Below are 9,657 nucleotides of genomic sequence, written 5' to 3'. Positions count from 1 at the left end.
AAACATAACATTATAATTAGAGCTATGTTGTTCAGGGCTGATGTCAGGAAGCACTTCTTCACACAAAGGCTAGTGGAAATCTGGAACCCAGTAAGCTGGTGAGGCTGGGGATCAACTGAAAATTTCAAAACTGAGATTGATAGATTTTTGTTAGGTAAAGGGATTAAGGAATGTGGAACCAAAGTGGGTAACTTTTTTTTGAGAATATGGAACGCTTCACGAATTTGCGTGTCATCCTTGCGCAGGGGCCATGCTAATCTTCTCTGTATCGTTCCAATTTTAGTATATGTGCTGCCGATAGAGATCAGCCATGATCTAGTTAATTAGTGGAAGAGGCTTGAGGGGCTGAATGGCCTTCACCTGTTTGAACATGTATGTTGCCCTGAGATTTCAGGACATTCTACAATGGCAGTGGGTAGAGAGATTTCTAGAGGGGAAATTGTGTCAATAAGGCACCATTACGTTTAAAGATGGCTGGGTGCCTCGTGATCGGGTATGATTTAGATCCCAGAAAAGATGGACTGCAACTCAAGTTATTCTTCAAGGGTTCAAAAAAATATCATAAAGGATAATAGCTCCAGACAGGTGTGCAGCAGGAATGAAATCTATGAGATCACGTGGTGAAAAGGGGCAATGGTTGGAATATTGAGATCAAACTGCTGCCTGCTAAGTAAGGATTATGCTTCTGACGTCATTCCATCACAAGGCCTTGGACAGAATGCCTCCCAGTTTGGGTAGTGGATACGGCAGCCATGGTAACAGGAGCCTTTTCCAGCCTGCCCAATTGGGTGGGCCTGAACTGGGGCCTGAATCTGTTCCGATTGGGGACTGCAAATTCCTGAGGAGTGAGTACAATTTCCACAAACACTCTCACAGCTTCAAGCTCCTTGTCATGTGCAACACTGACGTCAGGGTCCTATATTCAGAGGAAGGGTAGGGGTGAGCTTGCTGTAGTCACACAGACGCCGTGTGCTCTCTCCTACTCTCCCTCTCTCTCTTTCTCTGATTCCTTCAGACATTCTACTCTGCCCTGCCTCCCCACTACTCTCATCTGAATGAGAACCATGCCTTCCCCACACCTCCCAGCACCCTCACTTCCAGAGCGGGAACCCTGGCTGACTTTCCCTCTCTCTAACCCAGGGGACAATGGACAATGATCAAGAGAGACACTGAGAGAGAGAGAGAGAGAAAGAAAAAGAATGAGAAGTAGAGAGAAAGAGACAGGCAAAGAGACCAGCAGAGAGAGAGAGAGAGAGTGAGTGAGAAAGAGGGAGATAGAAGTAGAGCATGAGAGACAGGCAGAGAGACAAGAAAAGGGACAGTGAGAAAGAGAGAGCCTTCCCACAACTGTTTCCAGAGCCGCTTGCAGATGTATATATGTCATGGCTTCTGTTCTCTTTTTTTTTGATCTATCTTATTGCGATCAGAGTTCGGCTGTGTCACAGAATTTTTCCTTGCCTTGCCTTGCATTTTGTGTGTGGCTCCTGCAACATAACTGTCTATTTTAGGCCACCCCAGTTATTTGTCAGGAATCCCATTGAGGAAGCTGTTTGATCCCAGGGATTGAACCTGAGTCACTGCATTCTTTGAAGTGAAATTAAACAACGTTTCTTTTGAGACCAGACTCCCCCTCCACGGCCCTCTTTTAAGGGAAAGGGAAGCAGTCGACAAGATGGTGTTCCTGCCTGCTGTTAGGAATCACACTCTGGGATAATTCCCCAAACGCGGCTGGGAGGCTGGTGTATTCCCCTTTCCTCGGACTTTCAAACTGTTGTATTGGCTCTGATACTGTAGGGCCTGTTCTAGAGCACCAGGGAACATGGCACAGTTCTACCTCCCACCTGGGCTAGGTGGCTAGGCAGAGGGGCAACATGCAAACCTACTGGCAGCTGTGCATTCTTGTCAATAGTCCAAAGTCGATTGGAGACAGTTACAAAGTATGTGAGATCCGATTGCTTTTTTGCTCCCTCTATCTGCATGCAAAGTCCTTGAAGTTACAGTGAGAGGGAAACAAGATTTAACAAAGCCATCACTCATCTTTCCGCTGCTGTTTTGTGCCAGGCAGCAGCACCATGACCCTTAAATCATATCCAAGTTGATGTCCTATCCTTCAAGTACTCTCATCTGGAGCAAGGAGAAGAGTGATTGGAAGGACTACCCCAACCTCAGGAATCCTTCAGCCTTCTCAGGTCAATGTAAGATGTGGCTACAGAGTATATAGGTCAGTCTCTAACTGCATATTGGTGGTATTACATCATACTTATAGCACAGAAACAGGCCATTCAGCCCACTTGGCCTGTACTGGTGTTTGTGCTCCAACATGCCTCCTCCATCCACATTCCACATTCTTACCATTCTTTGGGTAAAGAAGTTTCTCCTGAATCCTGTAATGAATTTATCTTAAATTTATGATTTCTAGTTCTGTTCTCGTCTACAAGTGGAGATATTTTCTCTACACCTACCTTATCAAACTCCTTCCACATACTTTCTCCAGTGCCTCTATAATTTAAAGAAAGGTGTGCAGGACTTTAAGTGTGATCTAAACAAAGTCCTTTACAAGCTAACACTCCCCTAATTTGTTTAAATGCCCAACTTTTATCGATACAAAGCTCATGCCAGCTCCTTACAGGTGAATGTCCAGACTCTCTGGTTTGCTTCTAGCTTCCACAAGCCTCTATAAACACTGGCAGGGCAATAATTCCCTGTTCTCTTACATTCTCATTATTAGAGTCGAGTTTTGATTAGCAAAGTTCACATCCCTTGTATGAAGAAAAGGAATGACGGGGCAGAGACTCATTATACAGTTCACTTCAAAAGTACTTTGGTGGCTATAAAGTGCTTTAGGACATCCTGCTATCAGTGCTATAGAAATGTATTCAAAACTCTTTTCCTGCTTTCAAATCATATCTCTATCACAGGATAGTCCCACAGTGTCTCACAAAAGATGGTAGGTAGCAGTGCTAACCCAAAAGCTTGGTCGCAAAAATGAGAAGATTTCTGAAGGAGTGGGGAGAGGTGGAAGGGGCTACAGCATTACAGAGGACTGGAGGATGAAGGAGGGGATGGAAGGATGGAGCAAGTTGAAGGAATGGGGCTGGGTGAAACCATGGAGTCAACAAATATCCGCTTCTTCTGTTGACAGTTTAAAAAAGAACAGGTTATCAGTGTTGTGTGGATTTGGACTGATGGACTGGAATCTTGAATACATTCATTATGAGACCCATCTCAATATATCCCCTTCCCACCATCCCCTCCTCAATCCCGCCATCTCCAAACAAGAATAGTTTAAGTATCAGGATTAAGCACAAGCTAGCGCATGGTCATTTGCTCTGAATTCTTAAACCATACCTGTGGAATTTCAAGTAAGCCCTGTGACCTGACCCTGCAAGACATCACTATTACATGGCTGCAAAAGTCCATCGTCATTTGTCATGTTAGCCCCTTATGAGACTGCAGATGGACACAAGACTCTGTCTCCGTGACTGAGCAGGTGAATGAAAATCTTCAAGTGTGACAGAATGGACGATCCCAGGTCTGGGAAGGAGGTGTAAAGTGATACTGGATCAAAGGGAGGTTTATGTATCAGTTATTCTTGGTCTTTTATTAAACAGATGAACTTCTTTTGGTAATGATAGTAGCTGCACAGCAACAGTGATTTCATTGATAGGAACAACAGCAATATGAGAATCAACACCAACCTTTGTAACATCAGCACAGAAATGACAGGAACAGAAACATCAATATCAACATCAACAACCGCACCAACAACACGAAAAGCAACAGCAACAACGAAGCAGCACCATTTGAATTTATAAATGCCTCTACCCGAGCTTCACGGGCGAGTGAGAAATAACTGAAAGCAAGAGAGGAACAATAGCTTTTGAGCAGGTTTTTAAAAATGGTAGCAGTAATGGGAAGTCATTGGTAAAACTGAGGGGTTTAGACAGAGAGCAAAAGACTTGGTTGGAGATGTCAGAGAGAGCCAACAGTTTATTTCATTCATATGACAAATCTGCTCCTAATCCTGACTTCATGATGCACACCTCAATTGGTACTTGCTATCTTGAGTCTGGAAAAATGTGCAGCACATAGGCTGCACTATTGTTCCATGGTGAATCATTGAACTTCAAGGTAATCAATGTGTATACCAGGAAGGTCCCAACTTTCATCCTTGGTCTGTGGCAATCTCAGATGACTATGTGTTGGGTTCACACACTTGGCCACATAGGCTGGAATGGACATCTGCTGTGGATGCTCACTGAAGGAAGGGATAGGCCAGCTATGATGGCTCTCAAAATAAAACAGCCACTCACGCTCACTACTATAATGAGTCGTCACTTGTGACAGTTATCGCAGTACCTACCAAGGGTTGTTATACATTCTCAGGACTTTAGCATCACTGGCAAGGTTAGCCTTCATTGACCTTGAGAAGGTGTTGGTGAGCTGTCTTCTTGAAAAACAACAACAATTTACATTTATACAGTGTCTTTAATAGAGTTAACTCCACAAAGCGTTTTACAGGAGCGTTGTCAGACAAAATTTGGCACTGAGCTACAGAATAAGATATTAGGAAGGTGACCAAAAGCTTAATGGAAGAGTTTAAAGAAGATAGAGGCAGAGATGGTGAGGGAAGGAATTCAAGAGAGGACCTAGAGAGCTGAAGGGGTGAACGGCAATGCTGGTGTAACAGAATTCGGGATGTGTAAGAGGCCAGAATTGGAGGAGGACACAGATCTCAGGGATTACAGAGGTCCTGCTAAAGTTTGTATGGTGAAGATGCTCCTACAGCACTATTAGTTCGGGAGTTCCAGAATTTTGACCCAGTGATAATGAAAGAATTTTAGCTACCCAATGGAGGTAAGCTGGGAGATGAAGGAAAGCCAAGAGGTCAATTATTCAAGTAAAAGAATGGAAATATCTTAAACCAAGACTGCAATCAATGCAACGAGATTAATACACTTATGAAAGGTATCCTCTGATTGTTATTGGTAGTGTGTGTAATATGTTTGTGTTTATCTCATCTAATCATATGTATATAAAGAGTGAACAATCTGAGATTCTCTAGATTTAAGATGTTACAGATATTAAACAATCTTTAAAAGGCAAAACAGCCCGCCTGTTACCAACATGGAGCCCAAACTTGATATAGCAGCAATGTAACAGCAGAATAATATGTGTTACACGCGACATAAATGACGTGATCTTGTAAAACTCATTATCAGACTTACCATGAGCAATGCTATGGAAGATCCCAGACATGATACTTCGGCATGAATGGGAAACAATATTTAAAGGAAAAGAGAAAGAACATCAGTCATTGACCTGTCGACTGAAATTTACAGCTGCAATTACTCTCTCAATGACCCATGATGTTGATAAATACCACTCATTATTGGATTTTAACAATTTAGAGCTCAGGAACACAGGAAAAGGCTATTCAGTCCCTCAAGTCTCTTCCGCTCTTCAACTAGATCATGGCCAATCTGTATCTTATCTTTCTTTATGGAGTGAGTGGTTGAGGTGTGGAAGGCACTGCTTGAGAGTGTAGTGGAAGCAGGTTCAGTCGAGACATTCAAAAGGGAATTATACTATTATCAAATGGAACAATGTGCAGGGTTACGAGGAGAAGGTGGGGGAATGGCACTAGGTGAGCTGCTCACTTGGATAGGTGGTGCAGACACCATGAGCTGAATGGTTCTGTACTGCATCAACTCTGTGATTCTACCCACTTTGGATGGATAATACTGAATACGTTTCCCCAAAAATATATTAATCTTAATTTTGAAATGTTTCATTGACCCCAGTCTCAAGAGCTTTGGAGGGAGAGAATTCCAGATTTCCCTTCCCCTTTGAGTTAAAAAGTGCTTCCTGACGTCACCCCTGAACAGTCTAGACTGGCGCTAATTTTAATGTTTTGACCCTTTGTCCTGAACTCAGCCACCAGAGGAAATAGTTTCTTTCTATTCCATCAGCACCTCAATTAGATCACTCCTTCAATCTCCTAAATTCAAGGGCAGTGACTGTATAGGAACAGATAAGCATTGCAAAAACTGTGCTCCAGATTCAAGACTAACAACAAGCAATGACATGGGAGGTCTTCTAGCAAAGATGGAGGCAAGTGTCAAATTAATGGTGCAAAATTAACCACTTAATAAATTGGGAGCTACTCACTTTACAATTTGAACTACCATGGAAATTGAATTCTTAAATCAAAGGTTAAATGAAGATGTTTTTGCTGCTTAGCTGGGAAACTGATGGGTCTGAACTCATGATCTTTGGAGAATCTGTCTGATCTTCATTCCAATCGTTTCAGCACCTTTGAGATTCTGATGATGTCCCTTGTTTCCAGCCCATAACTGGGTCCCCAATGTCATGTGAGACCCAAAATGAAAATCATTGAGCAGCTGCATCCAAGTTACTCAGAGATGCCAATGGACCTATGGATGACAATTAAACCCAGGCCTGTCTGCCCTCTCAAGTGGCCATAAATGTTCCCACAGCCAATATTTTGAAGAAGAGCAGGGGAGTTTTCCTGTTGTCCTAATGCCATGAAAGGTGCTTTATAAAGCTCATGAATCTGTCGAGCAGTATAAACGTAAGGTGAGAATATCAGCCTTGGCCCAATGGTTAGCATTCTCACCTCGGAGTCAGAAGGGACTTGGTGCAAAATCTAGGCTAATACTTCCAGTGCCACCTTTTAGTTGAGATCTTTCAAATTCATGACCTCTACCACTTAGAAGGGCAAGGGCAGCAGATGCATGGGCATGTCACCACCCGCAAGTTCCCCTCCAAGCCACACACCATTCTGACTTGGAAATATATCACCATTCCTTCACTGTCGCTGGGTCAAAATCCTGGAACTCCTTTCCTAACAGCACTACCTACACCACATGGACTGCGGCGGTTCAAGAAGGCAGCTCACCACCACCTTCTCAAGGGCAATTAGGGCTGGGCAGTAAATGCTGGCCTAAACTGATGCCCACATTTTGGAAATTATTTTTTAAAAAATCTGCCCTCTCAAGTGGATGTAAAAGATCCAACTTTACTATTTTGATGAAGAACAGAGGAGTTTTACCCAATGTCCTGCAACCATGACTTATTCTTCAACCAACATCACTAAAATAGATTATCTGGTCATTAAGACATTGCTGTGCACAAGTTGGCTGCTGTACTTCCTACAATGCTTCAACAATGACTGCACTTCAAAAGTACTTAATTAATTGTGAAGAACTAGGGGATATCCTGAGGGTTTGAAAGGTGCTATATAATTGAAAGTTCTTCTTTGAACTCAGAGACTCTGCATAGTGGAGAATCACACACACTGTAGCTTTGACAGGCTGTCAGGATGTGTAGACGCTGAAGCAAATTATTGATACAGTGGAGATTCAATAACTGCCAACAGATGTGAGAGTGACAGAAAATGAGCCAACTGCTTCACTGATTTCCCTCAGAGAGGCAAACCTGCCACTGACACTTTTCCACTAACTCTGACCAAACTCTCGGCTACCCCTCTTAGCATTTCTTTCCCACCACAATCGGCACCATATAAACAGAACACAATGAACGGAGGGAAGAGAGAAAGAATAAAGACAGAAAGCAAGTTTCATTCAGTTGTAATTCTTTGCAGTAGTTTGATTTTTTTAAAGCAGCACTGGAGGGTTTTGCTGTGTTTGTATGAATGTGGGTTGGGGTTCTATCAATTCCTGATAGGTGGTGGCCAGTACAGTACCCATCCTGTAACAGCACATTAAATCCCTCCTCCCCCACCCACCTCCAATATAAAATGCTTCAGGTTGGAAAGAAAAGTTCATCCAATTACTCTTAATTATGTTATTAGCCGAACAGTTGATCTTTAACACGCTCACACCACCACCCCACCCCAATCTTTGATAAAGTTTGATGTTATTTCGCATTACTTAAACTGATAAGAAGAAATTAGCCTTGTTACAAATTGTTTTATGTGCCTGCACTTTGGAGCTTCTGCATGATGGAGAGTAAACACAGTCTAGCAGTCATCAGCAGATGGGTATTGTTACTGTACATTGAGGTTTATTCAGGTATTAACAGTGTAGCTTGTGTATTGATGGTGCAACCTGGGGAGACTGTCCATGGCTTTGAAAGCTCGTGTCTATGGTTTTGAACTGGTATCAGGGAAGACGATGGAAGCTGCTGTATTGTCCTCAAAATGAAACTGGTTCACTGATGCCCTTCAGAGAAGGGAATCAACCACCCCCACCCAATTTGGGCTACCGGTAGCTGCAGTCCCACACTATGTTCTCTGTGAAGTGGCCAAGCAAGCCAGCTCGTAGAACCACACAGCACAGAAAGCCCTTCATGTCTATGCTGACTATTTGAAAAAGTTATCCAATTAGTCCCATTCCCTTGCTCTTTCCCCATACTCTAGCAAATTTCTCCTTCTTAAATATTTAACCTATTCCCTTTAGAATGTCACTGCTTCCACTGCCCTTTCAGGCAGCACATTCCAGATCACAACAAGTCACTGGGTGAAAAATAGCTTCTTCTGCAATCTATCTACAGAGGACATTCGCAGGAATGATTCCCGGGATGAAGAACTGTAGCTATGAGGATAGATTGGAGAGGTTGGAACTGTTTTCCTTGGAGAAAAGAAGGCTGAGAGGAAACTTGATAGAGGTATTCAGGATCCTGAGGGGTATGGACAGGGTAAATAGTGAGAAACTGTTCCCACTCAAGGGAGCATCAAGAACTAGAGGGGAACAAAAGGAGTAAAAGTGATGTGAGGAAAGTGTTTTTCATCCAAAGGGTGACAGGAGTCTGGAACGAACTTCCTGAGAGGGTGGTGGGGGCAGGTTCAATCAAGGTATTCAAAAGGGAATTGGATTGCTACCTGAAAAGAGAGAATGTGCAAGGTTACGGGGATAAGACAGGGGAGTGGGGCTAGGTAGAATGCTCCTTCAGAGAGCCAGTGCAGACTCGGTGGGCCGAATGGCCGTAAAGAATCTGTGTAAGTCCTTTCACGAGTGCTCTTAAATCTGTGTCCTCTGGTACTAAACCACCTGCTGATGGAAACTGTTTCTCCTTCTTTACTCCATAAAAATCCTTTATAAGTTGTCAGAGCAAGTTGTAGAACAGGGTCCACAAACACTTTCTCAGGGTTTTAGTAATGCTAGCTTTGGCAGTGACACTCACATCCCAAGAACAAATTTGCATTGATGGTTTTCTGCAGTCAGACTGATCTCAGGGCAACTTCACATTTCATCTGATCTCAAGTCATTAAACCTTCCAGATAAGCATGATTTTTCTTGAAGCCCTTGTTTCTCAATGTCACCCAAAATGCAACAACCTGAACCACCTGTATTTCAGCTAAATGAAATGATCCAGATGATTCCACAGGACAGGACGACCCCCTAGTAATGTGTGGAAATCAAAGAATCTCAGAATTGTTACAGTGTAGAAGGAAGCCATTCGGCCCATCGTGTCTGCACCGGCTCTCTGAGCATTTTTAACTTGGTGCCAATCTCCTGCCTTTTCCCCGTAACCCTGCACATTGTTTCTATTTAAATAGTCATCCAATGGCCTCTTTTATGCCTCAATAGAACCTGTCTCTACCACACTTCCAAGCAGTGCATTCCAAACCCTAACTACTCGCTGTGTGAAAAAGATTTTTCTCACCTTGCA

At 43.1% G+C, this 9,657-nt stretch overlaps 1 non-coding gene across 1 annotated transcript; it reads right to left on the bottom strand.

The window, feature by feature from the left end:
• Nucleotides 1-200: 200 nt before the first annotated feature.
• On the bottom strand, nucleotides 201-306 carry LOC144695110 (U6 spliceosomal RNA). Its single transcript, XR_013579873.1, has one exon. It is a non-coding gene; the product is annotated as a U6 spliceosomal RNA (small nuclear RNA).
• Nucleotides 307-9,657: the final 9,351 nt, after the last annotated feature.

The sequence above is a fragment of the Cetorhinus maximus genome, chromosome 20 (assembly GCF_964194155.1).
Source record: "Cetorhinus maximus chromosome 20, sCetMax3.hap1.1, whole genome shotgun sequence".
NCBI classification, from domain to species: domain Eukaryota; kingdom Metazoa; phylum Chordata; class Chondrichthyes; order Lamniformes; family Cetorhinidae; genus Cetorhinus; species Cetorhinus maximus.
Note: the sequence above shows the minus strand (reverse complement) of the source record. Positions and strands in the feature narration are given on the sequence as shown.